This window comes from Canis lupus, chromosome 4, assembly GCF_048164855.1.
Source record: "Canis lupus baileyi chromosome 4, mCanLup2.hap1, whole genome shotgun sequence".
NCBI lineage: Eukaryota > Metazoa > Chordata > Mammalia > Carnivora > Canidae > Canis > Canis lupus.
Window position 1 is genome coordinate 80720452 of NC_132841.1, and position 16409 is coordinate 80736860.

General features: G+C 35.9%; 1 pseudogene; it reads left to right on the plus strand.

Moving 5' to 3' along the window:
* Positions 1–3280: 3280 nt before the first annotated feature.
* Positions 3281–16409, plus strand: part of LOC140631439 (AP-5 complex subunit mu-1 pseudogene) — a 30590-nt pseudogene continuing 17461 nt past the window's right edge.

The following is a 16409-nucleotide window of genomic DNA, read 5'->3' on the forward strand; positions in this document are numbered from 1 at the left end:
TGTGATTCATCATATCAGCAAGAGAAAAACCAAGAACCATATGATCCTCTCATTAGATGCAGAGAAAGCATTTGACAAAATACAGCACCCATTTCTGATCAAAACTCTTCAGAGTGTAGGGAGAGAGGGAACATTCCTCAACATCTTAAAAGCCATCTATGAAAAGCCCACAGCAAATATCATTCTCAATGGGGAAGCACTGGGAGCCTTTCCCCTAAGATCAAGAACAAGACAGGGATGTCCACTCCCACCACTGCTATTCAACGTAGTACTGGAAGTCCTAGCCTCAGCAATCAGACAACAAAAAGACATTAAAGGCATTCAAATTGGCAAAGAAGAAGTCAAACTCTCCCTCTTCGCCGATGACATGATACTCTACTTAGAAAACCCAAAAGTCTCCACCCCAAGATTGCTAGAACTCATACAGCAATTCGGTAGCAGGGCAGGATACAAAATCAATGCCCAGAAATCAGTGGCGTTTCTATACACTAACAATGAGACTGAAGAAAGAGAAATTAAGGAGTCAATCCCATTTACAATTGCACCCAAAAGCATAAGATACCTAGGAATAACCTAACCAAAGAGGTAAAGGATCTATACCCTCAAAACTATAGAACACTTCTGAAAGAAATTGAGGAAGACACAAAGAGATGGAAAAATATTCCATGCTCATGGATTGGCAGAATTAATATTGTGAAAATGTCAATGTTACCCAGGGCAATTTGCATGTTTAATGCAACCCCTATCAAAATACCATGGACTTTCTTCAGAGAGTTAGAACAAATTATTTTAAGATTTGTGTGGAATCAGAAAAGACCCCGAATAGCCAGGGGAATTGTAAAAAAGAAAACCATATCTGGGGGCATCACAATGCCAGATTTCAGGTTGTACTACAAAGCTGTGGTCATCAAGACAGTGTGGTACTGGCACAAAAACAGACACATAGATCAATGGAACGAATAGAGAACCCAGAAGTGGACCCTGAAATTTATGGCCAACTAATATTCAATAAAGGAGGAAAGACTATCCATTGGAAGAAAGACAGTCTCTTCAATAAATGGTGCTGGGAAAATGGACATCCACATGCAGAAGAATGAAACTAGACCACTCTCTTGCACCATACACAAAGATAAACTCAAAATGGATGAAAGATCTAAATGTGAGACAAGATTCCATCAAAATCCTAGAGGAGAACACAGGCAACACCCTTTTTGAACTCGGCCACAGTAACTTCTTGCAAGATACATCCACGAAGACAAAAGAAACAAAAGCAAAAATGAACTATTGGGACTTCATCAAATTAAGAAGCTTTTGCACAGCAAAAGATACAGTCAACAAAACTAAAAGACAACCTACAGAATGGGAGAAGATATTTGCAAATGATGTATCAGATAAAGGGCTAGTTTCCAAGATCTATAAAGAACTTATTAAACTCAACACCAAAGAAACAAACAATCCAATCATGAAATGGGCAAAAGACATGAACAGAAATCTCACAGAGGAAGACATAGACATGGCCAACATGCATATGAGAAAATGCTCTGCATCACTTGCCATCAGGGAAATACAAATCAAAACCACAATGAGATACCACCTCACACCAGTGAGAATGGGGAAAATTAACAAGGCAGGAAACCACAAATGTTGGAGAGGATGCGGAGAAAAGGGAACCATCTTACACTGTTGGTGGGAATGTGAACTGGTGCAGCCACTCTGGAAAACTGTGTGGAGGTTCCTCAAAGAGTTAAAAATAGACCTGCCCTACGACCCAGCAATTGCACTGTTGGGGATTTACCCCAAAGATACAGATGCAATGAAATGCCGGGACACCTGCACCCCGATGTTTCTAGCAGCAATGTCCACAATAGCCAAACTGTGGAAGGAGCCTCGGTGTCCATCGAAAGATGAGTGGATAAAGAAGATGGGGTTTATGTATGCAATGGAATATTACTCAGCCATTAAAAATGACAAATACCCACCATTTGCTTCAACGTGGATGGAACTGGAGGGTATTATGCTGAGAGAAGTAAGTCAGTCGGAGTAGGACAAACATTATATGTTCTCATTCATGTGGGGAATATAAATAATAGTGAAAGGGAATATAAGGGAAGGGGGAAGAAATGTGTGGGAAATATCAGAAAGGGAGAAAGAATGTAAAGACTGCTAACTCTGGGAAATGACCTAGGGGTGGTAGAAGGGGAGGAGGGCGGGGGTGGGAGTGAATGGGTGATGGGCACTGGGGGTTCTTCTGTATGTTGGTAAATTGAACACCAATAAAAAATAAATTAAAAAAAAGAAATCTTTCAATGAGGGGTAGAAGTTTTAGATATAAAAATTATTGACAAGCCAGAAGCTGAATATATGCATATACCCATATTAATTTATAAATAAATTGGTTTCATTTGTTAAAAATGTATATTAAGTAAATTGACTAAATAATTGCACATAGAAATGCAAATAGAGTTTAAATGAATGTTTTAATGAATACATTCTTAAAGATGCACCTATGTTAAATAAATCTTAATGGATATGCACACACTTAATTCAATACATCCTGTCCACATGTGGTCACTGCAAGACCTGACCCTATTGAAAAATGGAATAACATAAGAAGAAAAAAAAGGGAATGTAAGAATTGTTACAAAATTTCTAAAAATTATGGAACAATGGCATTTTACAGAACACAAAATTCCTACTAGGTATAATGCAGATGGTAGATATTTCAAACTCCATATAGATCATGAGATTCACTCACAAGTACACTTCCTTAGAACTTACTGTTGCAATAAATTGACTAGATCATAGATGACTCCCTTTGGGGGAACATAGTGTAGTCACAAATATGTATCTTCCTAAATCAGCAATCTTGGATAAATGATTTACCTTAATTTCTATCATAGTATAAAAAAATTGGGGGATCCCTGGGTGGCGCAGCGGTTTGGCGCCTGCCTTTGGCCCAGGGCGCGATCCTGGAGACCCGGGATCGAATCCCACGTCGGGCTCCCGGTGCATGGAGCCTGCTTCTCCCTCTGTCTGTGTCTCTGCCTCTCTCTCTCTCTCTCTGTGACTATCATGAATAAATAAATAAAATCTTTAAAAAAAAAAAAAAAATTGGATCTATGGTATTATACCTCTGTGTTGGTTTGAGTCACCTGAGGAGTAGGATTGAGACAATTCAAATGTACAAGGATATTAGAGAGAAATTGGAGAAAGAGCTTCGTAAGATTGGAACAGCCATCTAAGCACAATTGAAGTCTGACCTAGAAAGAAGGAAGAAAAGATGACAGACTGGGTGGACGGTTTGTACACTTCTGCACAATGTGGAAAATTTCACAAGACTGTTGGGGAGTCTTTAAGCCAAGAACAGCCATCAGAGGTATGTTAAGTCTCCCAGGAATGGGTCTCCAACTGTATCCCTGCTGAGCTCAGGTACTGCCTGGGAGCAGCCCAAGTGAAGTGTGGACTCAGCACACATGCAGAGATGGATTTCAGAGCTTGGCAGCTGGGGCCTTGGGTTAACTTTTCTCCCAGTAGTTGGAGGTCCAGGAGGTATATTTTTATGGTTACCACATTACCTCATAGAGTAATGAATCTTATGTAAACAATTCTACAAAACACTTGATATAGTTTTAAGACCATGTTTGGGAAACGCTTGCTATTATTCGAAGAGGTAAAGTATCTGCCCTTGAGGTGTGAAATAAGCTCTAGGTCACTTGTAGACACTTAGGACTTTGAAGATAAATAGTAGTCAGAATTGCTAAGCCAGAATGCCCAAGGACAAACCCAGAAATGCAAAGGATACATACTGCAAGAACAAGGCTCCTGCTTGACCTCACAGGTCTTTTTCCTGACCTAGCAGTAGCATCGTCAGGCACAATTTCAGCCTTTCTAGACAGAAGACCAAGGGAAAAGACGGATGTTTCAGGTTGCTCCTGACATAACATATTCACCAATTACAGAGAATAAACTGAATTAATGCAGTACAAACATACAGACACCAGCCTCCAGTGGCGCATGAAAAGAGGGATCTTACAGTCCTTTTGTAAACAAGCCAAATATATAATTTTCAAATTCTAACACAATTAAACATGTACATTAAGTTAAAACAACATATTATTTTTACATGACATACAAGATTTTACACTTAGGATATGGTTCAAATCCAGAGTCCTTCCTCGGCACACATTTTTCTCAGGTTCTATGTTGTGGTATTTAGATATTAGACAATAAAGGTGCTTGACGTTTCTAATGATGTATTTATACTCAAAGACAGCATTTTATACCAGTTCCATGATATTTTAGTTACCATTTGAATGAATGTGGATCAGGACAGGAAGAAGCTCAGCATAAGAACTTAAAATTGCATGACTTCAAGATAAGAAGGACTGTTCATATCACAGAGCACAAAGAAGTTTCAGAAGGTAAAGGTATCTATACATTTTCTTCCTATAGCTACAGGTTGTCACATGTGTAGCTAATTATAAATTTATATTTAAATTTTGTTTTCATATTGGTTGTAACGGAAATTGCCAGGAGCAAATTTCTGCTCTAGGAGCACTGTAATTTCAATGAAAGGCATTGTGGTCATGAATAATTGCCAATAACTTAAAGTTCTGAGCCTCAGTTTTCATATTCATAAAGCAAGGTGGAAATAACTTTCATAATAATGCTCTCATATTAAATTTATAATATGTGCAAAACATTTACCACATATAAGGTAGAGCAAAAAATCTTAAGAAAAAATCTTAAACTCATTTGTGGACTATCGCAGAAGGAGTTAGAATTTCTGTATTGATAGGAAATTAGAGGTTGGTAAAATGTGTTGGGAGGGTCACACACCCCAAAGCCATGGGGACAGAAGCTCCTGTGCTCTAGACCCTTCTGGAACTCGCCCTATGTACCTTTACGTCTACCTATCCTTCTATATCTTTTAAAATAGTCTTCATAATTACAGCAAACATAAGACAACATCTATGAACATATAAACTAGCAATCTCAGACTCGAACTGAATACATGAGTTATTCAGATAGCAAGTGAAGACAGCACTTATTTCCCAATGCTGAACTCTCAGGTCAATAGAATCAGAGTTTTAGTCATATATAGAGACGAAGTCATAACTCTGGAAGAGTTTAAAAAAATCTTTCTGTAAAGACTGCTAACTCTGGGAAACGAACTAGGGGTGGTAGAAGGGGAGGAGGGCGGGGGGTGGGAGTGATTGGGTGACGGGCACTGGGGGTTATTCTGTATGTTAGTAAATTGAACACCAATAAAAAATACATTAAAAAAATCTTTCTCTATATAAATCATGTTTTAAATTCATCTGGCTATCTCAATATACTTCTTTTTTTTAATTTATTTTTTATTGGTGTTCAATTTACTAACATACAGAATAAGCCCCAGTGCCCGTCACCCTCTCAATATACTTCTGAATATTAATGTGTCTCAAGAAGGGTAGAACCAAAAGTGTACCGTATTTACCCAGAAGACAATAAAACTTTTGGAGTTGGCTACATAGATACGACTTTCACTATAAACCTAAAATGATTTAACTCTGTGGCCAAATTCTAAACAATATCTGGGTTCATTCAGTTCTAAAAGTGAGATTTCATTCATGAAACTAGTGAAGTCAAAGATTTAGTTATTTAAATCATGTATTAATTCGCTGTATCATAAGCCTCATTTCAACACAGAGCCCTATAATTTCGTAGCATTAGCATTTTACTAATTTTTAATTAGTAAGGTTATATTTTCAATTATTAACAGATGATTACATATGTTGTTAAACTGAGAAAGTTTTGTAAATGCATACTGATTAAAACTCATGGTATTAACTTTTGATGATACAGGAATTGAACTGATCCAACTCAACTACTTTAAAGTATGTCTACCATGCTAAAAAAAAAAAGATTTTTGGATATATAATTTTTAGATATTTTAGGATAGTCTTCATACTAACATAAACTTTATTAGCAAAACTATGATAATAAATTACATATATATTAAACATTTTATTTATTTATTTATGAGACACACACATACACACACACACACAGACACAGAAAGAGAGAGAGAGAGAGACAGAGACAGAGACACAGGGAGAGGGAGAAGCAGGCTCCATGCAGGGAGCCTGACATGGGACTCGATGAGACTCCAGGATCATGCCCTGGGCCAAAGGCAAGGCTAAACTGCTGAACCACCCACACTGCCCAATAAATCATATTAATAGAAGGAAAATAAGCATCCACAGAGAGGCTGGATAAATTTTAGGCTTGTTTATTTCATTGAATATTAAATCACTGGAAAAATGTTAAGTCCTGTTCAGAAAACCTAGACTCCCCTAATAAGCTTGCATAATGCAATTTAAATTTTGGATAACAATTTCTTCAAAGCTTCCCCTTAGTTGTTTCCTTTTCTCTCTTTTTTCTGTCATTCATTTTCTTATTCACAAAAAAAGTAATTTACTCAAACGAGAAAATAAGGCAAAATGACAACTGATGATATAATATTTTGAACTGTATTTTTTTATAAACTTACTTTCCACTCATCTAATCAAGAGATAATCTAATCAAGAGATATATCTGTAGCTGACTGATAGTTTCCAACCCCATAGTTAGAAGCTAACATATTGAAAAAACTATGAGTTGTGACTGTTTGGGGCCTATAAAAAGGGTAAATCGAAGCTTGTGATTTTGTAGCTCTGTAGAAAATTAGCCTGTCATTTAGCCTACCTGCCATTTATCTAACTTGATTTTCTTATTTGTGCATTCCCTAATGAGTTCTTCAAACACTTATAAGCATGATCTCCTGTCTTTCTGCTGGTGCCTTATTAGTAGTAATTTGAGAAAAATTTTGAGCTGAGACCAAACCAAACCCAGAACTAAAGCAAAAGTTTTTTAATAATTTGCATTTACTCATTTCCCTTGTTATCTTCTTTTCCTTCCCTAACTCATCTTTATTCGGTCTTTTTTCCTTCCTCTTTTCCTTCTTTCACCTATTGACTTTCTCATCTTCATTTCCTTTCCTTTGCCTTTAATACTTTCTTCCCTTCATTGTTCCTTTTATTTTTGTCTACATTTACCCTTTGTTGACCAAGCTGCATTCTAGATTATAAATGATTTAGTTCGTACTGACAATGTATCTCATGATAGCTTTACTATAAAGCACCATGAAATTCTGCACAAATGTCTTAATTTTGATATTTTAAAGGATTTTAAAATTTATTTTAGAGATGGAGAGAAAGAGAATGTGAGAGGGGTAGGGGCAAAGGGAGAGAGTGTTCAAGCTGACTCCCCACTGAGCACAGCCTGGGCCTGAATCAAAACCAAGAGTCAGATGCTCAACCACAGAGCCACCCAGGTTCCCCTGTTGCCTATGCCATTGATTTCATATCCTAGAAATTATTGATAATGTCATAAGACTTTTTCTATGTTCTCTTCAAGAGTTTTGTTTAGAGTTTTTGCACCATTTTTGGCTAATATTTATATATCATGTATTTGAGGATCCAGATTCATTCTTTTGCATATTTCTGTACAATTTTTGCAGGACTGTTTGTTGAAAAGACTGACTTCCCCATTGAATGGCCCTGACACTCTCTATTATTTTGAGTCACTAAAAGCTCAAATATGGTTTGAAGTTACCTTAGTAAATAATATGTCTTATAGGTCATAATGATTTATCACCCCAGATTATAAATATTTATGGTATAAGATTGCACCTCAAGGTTCTGAAAGATGTAATTTATTTTGAGGCTTTGGGTTTGATCATTTAACCAATTTCATTTTCCATCTATTTTTCTGAGATAAGTGAAATTATTGATCATAACCCCCCATCCTATAGGACACACAAAACCAGGTTTATGTGGATTGCAAAACGAGAGAAAAGATATCATACTAAAGTTGATAGTCATTTTTAACTGGCACAAACTTAAAAGTCTTTAGTAGTATAAATGGAAAAACTGCACAACATAGCAGTGTCAGTTTATGAAAGGTTACACTTGTTTGTGTCAAGTGCCTGAGCCTCCCTCTTATATTTTTGGTTTGCCTGACTTTAAGAACCAGCATATTTTAGAGGTCCCCACTTCTAAGACCTTGTTCTGATAGAAATAGTTTCCAACAGACTGGAGGAAAATGCAGGTAACTGACATTTACACAGTAAATTATTTCGACTATTGCTGTTTCTTTAATCACACACTGCATGTCTGCCACTTCTAATAACAGCTTGGTGTCTGGCAGACATTCTCCTTTATCTCTGAATTTCACTGCTTATGTGATCCTTCGTGAATAACTTAGTCTAGTCATTATGTACATTTTTAGATTCACATTCACTCTAATTTCATTGCTTCCACGTACCTCTTTCAAGACTAACTGGCTCTGATACTTGATCTGATCTGACCTGTGTGTTCCTTTTGCTTCTGTTAGAGTTTCCATAGACCAGGTACCTGCCACATTTATTTGTAGAAATTATTTCTTTGGTTCAAAAACAAGAAGATAAAAGCTCTCTCTTTTGTCTTTTGCACAGTTGTATTGCACATGACTTTGTGTTTCTATTTCCGAATTATTTCATACACTGAATCGATGTGGTCTTATATTTTAGCCTCAGAGTCACCTTATGTGTCTTTAGTAGACTTTTTCTCTCTGAATTTTCTCTCTCCTATGTTAAATCAATAAAAGTGGTGTATTTTATTAATCCGTTTACTTTTAACTGGTGTTTAATATTCCCTCTCAGTTTCTTGGAGTTGAAAAAAGTTATATATATACACATATATACATATATATAAAATTGTATATATAGATGTACATATATATATATATCCAACACTTACATACAATACCTGGTGCTGTAACTTTACAGTTAAGCTATTACTCTCTAAACTACGAATTGGAATAATCCTTCTATCTTTACTCTAAAAAGTTGCAACAAATGCTCTAATCAAATTGAATGGTTTTTTTTTCCTAAACCTAGTGACTATATCATGCAGAATCTCTAATACATGCATCTTTCTTATTGACTTATTTAAATATTATATCAGTTTGGTTTTTTTAAGCATTCTGTTAGACACATATTCATTCCTTCTAGATAAATCCACCTAAAAATGTTATGTCGGTTTGTATTCACTACATTTCTTCTAATCTAGTTCACTTCTTAAAAGTAATGGAGTAGGAATATAAAGTTAGTAACAGGTAATAATTCTTTTGTAATTCTTAAAGTTCAAAAGTCATAATTTTTGAGTAAAAATTGAAGAACTTGTCAGTTAAGTTTCAAAGCATATGAAAACTGCTTATGTTTTATATGTTAATTGGTATTTTTGCTGTAAACTATTCATTCAAAGTTAAAAAACCAACATGCATCAGTTCTTTCTGTATTACTAATAATAGTTATTTTGAACTGGTATTTATTAAATAGTTTTAGTTAAAAAATTTGGAATCGATTGATTACATTAGAAATCTTTAACCTCTTCTCTTTTATGTATCATCAATAACATTGTGGTTTAAAGAGAGAAAAATGTTTATTGGTAAGTAGTTTTAGCTTCCTACTACTATTGTGTGAATGTTATATTATTTTGCTTCCTGAAATATGATGTATCCGACTACATAATTAACTTGGAAAATAGGTTAACAATTCCATAAGAAGCAAATAATTTAAAAATATCTATTCGTAAGTTAATGATATTTAAGTCCAGTGTTGTTAATGGTTACAAGGAATAGAAGATACTATAATGCTACATAAATGTATCCTTCAAGAGAACATTAGGATTTACCCAGAAGGCTTCCATCTTACTGTGGAGTACTGCTTTCCACAAAGAGATAGGAAGTATATAAAAGATAAGGCTGCTAGGAATGTTATACTCAGTCAATCAATGCTTTGAGATTCAAATTAAACTGAAAGTCAGTTATTGACAGCCAAGGAAATCTTTTGCTTGGGAAACTCCATTTAATGTTTAAGAAAAGAAATAGAAAAGTTAACTGATTTCCATAGTAACAATTCTAAGACTATTCTCTAAAAATGAAGAGAGACTTTTTTAATTATAAAATTGATAGACTCATCACTTATCAAAAAAGAACTGAGAAATCTACTTTATTCGAATTTCTACATATATTTTTAGAGAAACCAAGTATTTCAGAGTAAATATTTTATATATATACAAATGTATAATAGTATATCAAAACTCACTTTTTAATTTTTTTTTTTTTCGATCTAAGATATTATAGGCTACAGGTCATTTGAAAACAGTTAATTTACAGGTAGAGGAGTCAAAGACCAATTCCTCAACAGTGCACATATTAGCCTATTGGATCAATATTTCCTAGGGAAACTCAGAGGCCCAGAGAAATCACAGGTGTGTGGGTTTTCAGTTTTCCTTGAATTCCAAGACTTTACACTGGATCTAGTAGACTGCATCTCACACGTCATAAAGGAAGTCTGACTCTTGGGCAGTGGGCTTTTGGCTTCAGGGTTGGAAAAACATTAGCCCACCCCCTTCACATGGTATAGAGCATTCAAAACTTTTATTATACTGTGTTATAATGAAACAGGATTTCTGGCCTGAGCTGACACCTTAGAATTTTATCAAGTTGATTAAATCCAGCAATTAGTTAAAGCATTTGCCATGAAACATCAAGCTTCCAAGCAGTGCTAAATGGTGACATCATAATGGCAGATAAAAAAAAAAAAAATCATGATTGGAATGGGCCTGGCGGTCACTTTCAGGGAGTAGATCATATTAAGTGGAATCAAACAGATAGATTGCTTTATAAATATATGATACTTAGAGTAGCCAAATTCATAGTGGGAAAGTAAAATGGTACTTGCCAGAGACTGGAGGAAATACAGAATAAGAATGTGTTTTGTTTTTGTTTTTAATGGGTACAGAATTTGTTTGGGAAGATGAAAAATTCTGGAGATGGATTGTGATGATAGTTGCATAACGATGTGAATGTACTTAAAGTCACTGAACTATACACTAAAAAATGGTGAAAACACTCCAGTTTATGTAATGCATATTTTACCACACATTTTAGAAAATGACCGGTACACAAGATCTAGCTGAATATAGGTAGTTAAATCTTCATAATACTTAACATAGAAAAAAATCTTATTTCTTACTGGGAAATCATTTTTGAAACAATGAAAGCTAGTATCCAAGATCTATAAAGAACTTCTTAAACTCAACAGCAAAGAAACAAACAATCCAATCATGAAATGGGCAAAAGACATGAACAGAAATCTCACAGAGGAAGACATAGACATGACCAACAAGCACATGAGAAAATGCTCCGCATCACTGGCCATCAGAGAAATACAAATCAAAACCACAATGAGATCCCACCTCACACCAGTGAGAATGGGGAAAATTAACAAGGCAGGAAACCACGAATTTCAGAGAGGATGCGGAGAAAAGGGAACCCTCTTACACTGTTGGTGGGAATGTGAACTGGTGCAGCCACTCTGGAAAACTGTGTGGAGGTTCCTCAAAGAGTTAAAAATAGACCTGCCCTACGACCCAGCAATTGCACTGCTGGGGATTTACCCCAAAGATACAGATGCAATGAAACGCCGGGACACCTGCACCCCAATGTTTATAGCGCAATGGCCACGATAGCCAAACTGTGGAAGGAGCCTCGGTGTCCATCAAAAGATGAATGGATAAAGAAGATGTGGTTTATGTATACAATGGAATATTCCTCAGCCATTAGAAATGACAAATACCCACCATTTGCTTAAACGTGGATGGAACTGGAGGGTATTATGCTGAGTGAAGTAAGTCAATGGGAGTAGGACAAACATTATATGGTCTCCTTCATTTGGGGAATATAAAAAATAGTGAAAGGGAATAAAGGGAAAAGGAGAATAAATGAGTGGGAAAAATCAGAGAAGGAGACAGAACATGAGAAACTCCTAACTCTGGGAAACAAGCAAGGGGTAGTGGAAGGGGAAGTGGGCGGGGATTTGGGTGACTGGGTGACAGGCACTGATGGGGGCACTTGAAGGGATGAGCACTGGGTAATATGCTATATGTTGACAAATTGAACTCCAATAAAAAAAAAAAAACTTAAAATGAAAGAAAAAGTTAAAAAAAAGCAACTACAAGGAAAATTGTAAATATTAAATATACATCAGTCAAAATTTTTTAAGAATAGGTTTTTAATACCAAATACAGAATGAAATCCAATTAACCTATGTAAATAATGCTAATGATATCAATTTCATAAGATTAAACAAAATTTTCTGATGAGTTTCATTAGTTAATAACTAAATGTATATTAAGATGTCCTGCCATTTTTAACTCTCAAATTTGAAATCCTCCTCCCCCTTTTTTAGTTTACAATGTTGAGTAATGGCAAAGATCTGGAAAATGAATATTTTCTTCATTGTGGAAGATCAACTTGCCATCGTATTTTTAGAAATTATTTGCTAGATATACCAAAGTGAGGTTTTTAACACATCAATTATTTTATGTGTTTAGTGACTGGCATAATGGTTTAATCTTAACAATGGAGTAATAGAATATTTTATTCTTGTATTTTTTTAAAAGATTTAATTTATTGATTCATGAGGGACACAGAGAGAGGCAAAGACATAGGCAGAGGGAGAAGCAGGCTTCCCCTGGGGAGCCCAATGTGGGACTCTATCCCAGGACCCTGGGGCCACACCCTGAGCCAAAGGCAGATGCTCAACCACTGAGCCACCCAGGTGTCGCTATTCTTGTATTTTAGATTTCTAAATTTTATACACTAACAATATATACTGGATTCATTAACAGAAAAGGAAGAAATCTGCTGATGCTATTTTTTTTTGAGGAAAAAAAAGTATATATAGTATTAAGAAAATCTATTCTGGTTAACCCTGGTGACATTTGTTAAGGGCTCTCAAGGGGATTTTAGAGCTGATCGAAGAAGCAGAAATGACCACCAGGTGGCAGTAGCACACACACGAACTCTCTTGGGTGATGCTGGGACAGGTTTGCAAGGAGAAAGTTCCTCAGAGCCCCAAAGTGTCCAGAAGCTACAGCAAGGGCCACCACCCAGAAGGTGAGAAGGTCAAGGGAACTCTGGGCAAGAAAGGAATGGAAAGGGAGCCTTATGTTACTAGGTGATGTCACCTGGCAGCACGATAGGTGTTCCTTGAATCAGAGGACTCTTGAAATGGTTTGTGGGTCTCATATGGCACACACCATGGTCCCTCATCTGACCAATGGCTAGCAGATTCTGTGCACAATTTTGTAGGGTATATAGAACAATCAAATGGCTAAAATTGTGCTTATTTGGACTATATTTAAAACAAATACTCATGTAAAAACTTGGTACCAGTGACCTTTTGAGCTAAAAGTCCTCAGTGCCCTGTGAAGAAAGGTACAATTCAGGGAACAATATACAGAAGCCATCTTTGGCCATTTATATAACACACTGGAATTATATCACTTAAAGAAGGTGCTCTATAGAAATTTCATTTGCATTTAAAGAAACACTGTGACTTCACACTTTAGAAACTAAAATTCAAGAATAGGAAGAGGTTGGAATGCCTGGGTGGCTCAGTGGTTGGGAGTCTGCCTTCAGCTCGGGTCGTGATCCTGGGGTCTGGGATCAGAGCCTGCTTCTCCCTCTGCCTATGTCTCTGCCCCTCCATGTGTGTCTTTCATGAATAAATAAATAAATCTTAAAAAAAAAAGAATAGGAAGACGCTTTGTTGAACTCACTCAGCAAGCTACTCACAGTTTGATCTGTGACTGGGTTCCCCTAATTTAGAGTCAACTCTCCTTTCCATCATTATTCTTCCTCCAAATACTATCCATAAAGTCATTAAGTTAACACACATATTCCCAAATCCTTAATTTATAAATTCATCTAATTCAACTCCTGGTTTTTGAAGGCTGAATACCAGGCTCTTTGTGTCATGTAAGGTACGTGATAGTGAATAAAACACTACCTTATTTTCCACAGACTTCTGGATATGGTGAAAATATTATTAGTTAGCTAACTTTTAATTTTTCTCTATGGGTTAGATATACAGATATATACATATAGATACAGATGCATTCTGCAGAATGTTTAAATATGAGACATTAATTTTATGAAAAAGGGAAGTTTGTATCTAAATATCATTAATGTGTGTGACGGATGCTTTAGTAGAGATAATTCTGAGTTAGAAGTTCCCTTTAACAAAATGTGAGTTCTGGGATGCCTGGGTGGCTCAGCCATTGAGCATCTACCTTTGGCTCAGGGCATGAACCTGAGATCTGGGGATCCAGTCCCACATCGGGCTCCTTGTGTGGAGCCTGCTTCTCCCCCTGCCTGTGTCTCTGCCTCTCTCTGTGTGTCTCTCGTGAATAAATTTTTTTAAATGTGATTTCTATTTATTTAATTAAGCGAGGAGGCCATTAGACCATGTTGCCTCTAATGTCATGGCAACGTGTGTAAGCAAGCCCAAATCTAAACCTGTTAATGCCTCATGGTTATTGAATTAAAATTCTAAGAACAACCAATAAGAAACAGCCAAGTAGGTGTTACACTATAGACAATTAATAATTGCCTTACTTTGCTTCTAACTTTTCTCTCTAAAAGTCTCTCCCCAACCTCTGTTGGCACATCATCCTAACCACTTCTGGTTTGGCGTTGCCTGATAGAATTGATTTTTGCTCAAATAAATTTTTAAAAATTTTAATATGCCTCAGATCATCTCTTACCAGTCCCAATTCTGGCTTATTCAATAACACAAAAACTTGATATTTTTAGGAAATCGTGGGACTACATCCTAAGGGTAGTAAATCTCAGGGTATTTGTTAAAGTGTAGCATTTAAAAAAATAATGAGACTATTTATAACTTGAGGTATTAAATTTATGTGCCAGAAATATGTGTGGAGTTATATTGCCTTTGTACCCTTAAATGTTGATTAGGGCACTTTGCATAATCTGAATAAAATAGATTAGTTTATTGGTTTTTATATTCTTATATATGATATTTCTTTGAAATCAAATAATATCTGGTGGCATTGTTAGAAAAATTTTACTATGGGGGCACCTGAGTGGCTCAGTCAGGTAAGTGTCTGCCTTCAGCTCAGGTCATGATCTCAGGGTCCTGGGATGAGTCCTGCTTGGGGCTTCCTGCTGCAGGGAGTCTGCTTCTCTCTCTCTCTCTCTCTCCCTCCATTTGCCCCTCCTCAACACTTGTTCTTTCCCTATCTCAAATAAATAAATAAAAGAAAAAAAACTTTACTATGCACTATCACTACTACTATAATAATTTTACATTGATTATGATAAAATAAGCATATACAAAAAGCTTTTGCACGTATGTCCCTTTGTATCTTTCTATGGACTTGTGTTGCACCTCAGAATGTTACTTATTTTTAATAGACATATAAGGAAAAATTGCTAGAAAGCAGCTGAATAAACTAGTACATCATAATTTTATTCACTTTTCTCAAAAAATACTACTAAACACTATTCTTTCTGTGAAATATTTATTATAAAAGAAAAAACACTAGATTTTATAGGAAAAGGATGATAATATCAGTTGCACATACACTTGGTAAAAGTGTTTAAAAACAAAATTCAACTGAGTATTTTTAAAGATTGTATTTGGCTTTATTTAATAATTCTCAAATGGGGCAGCAACTTATCTATCATAAAGAACCTCTGAAGAAATGCACAAAAATGGAAGGCTTTCATAGGCAGAAAGGAAGTGGGACAAAACTATAACAAAACAAACATTTTAAGCAACGTCAACTTTCATAGAGTCTCTCTCACAAAACTAGTTTCACTAGTTTTGATCAGATTATTCCAGATGAAATGGTTTGTAACTGCAGTTAGGTCAGGTGTTAAGTCTTGGTTTGCTACATGTGGCTTAACACAAGTGACTCCATTTTGGTCCTGTTGTCTTATTTTTATTACTTATTTATTTAACAAATTTTAAAACAAAGAAGGAGAAAGGACTCCAGCAGAGAAACAATTTTTGAGGATGGAAAAAAAAATCAATGACTATTCAGAGCTGTAGGTGTAGGGGAAGAAAAATCATTTTCTTTTTACCTTTCTAGGTTCTTAGCTGAAACTCCTGTGATTAACAGGAGTAAAACAGAAGTTTAAAAACATGGATACCTTCTGTTTATGTAGGAGATGCCCAGGAAAACTGAGCAACTCCCAGAAATGGTTCAAGCACACACCTTAAATACTATCTACAGCTAAAGACAAAAGATGGGCATGAGGACCCCGTTATGGAAAAGCGCAGAAAACAAGGGCTAGGTTGTTACCCAGATTTGGGTCAGTGCCTTCTTCACAGAGAAGAGTCTCTAGAGATTTAGTCATCCCCCTTCCTCCTAGTATAGAAAGGGGGATGCCCTTACAGGTGGAGATTTCCCTTATTAATGTAAATACCTCTTATGAAAGGGTAACTTCTCAGTTTTCAGAGCTTTTCC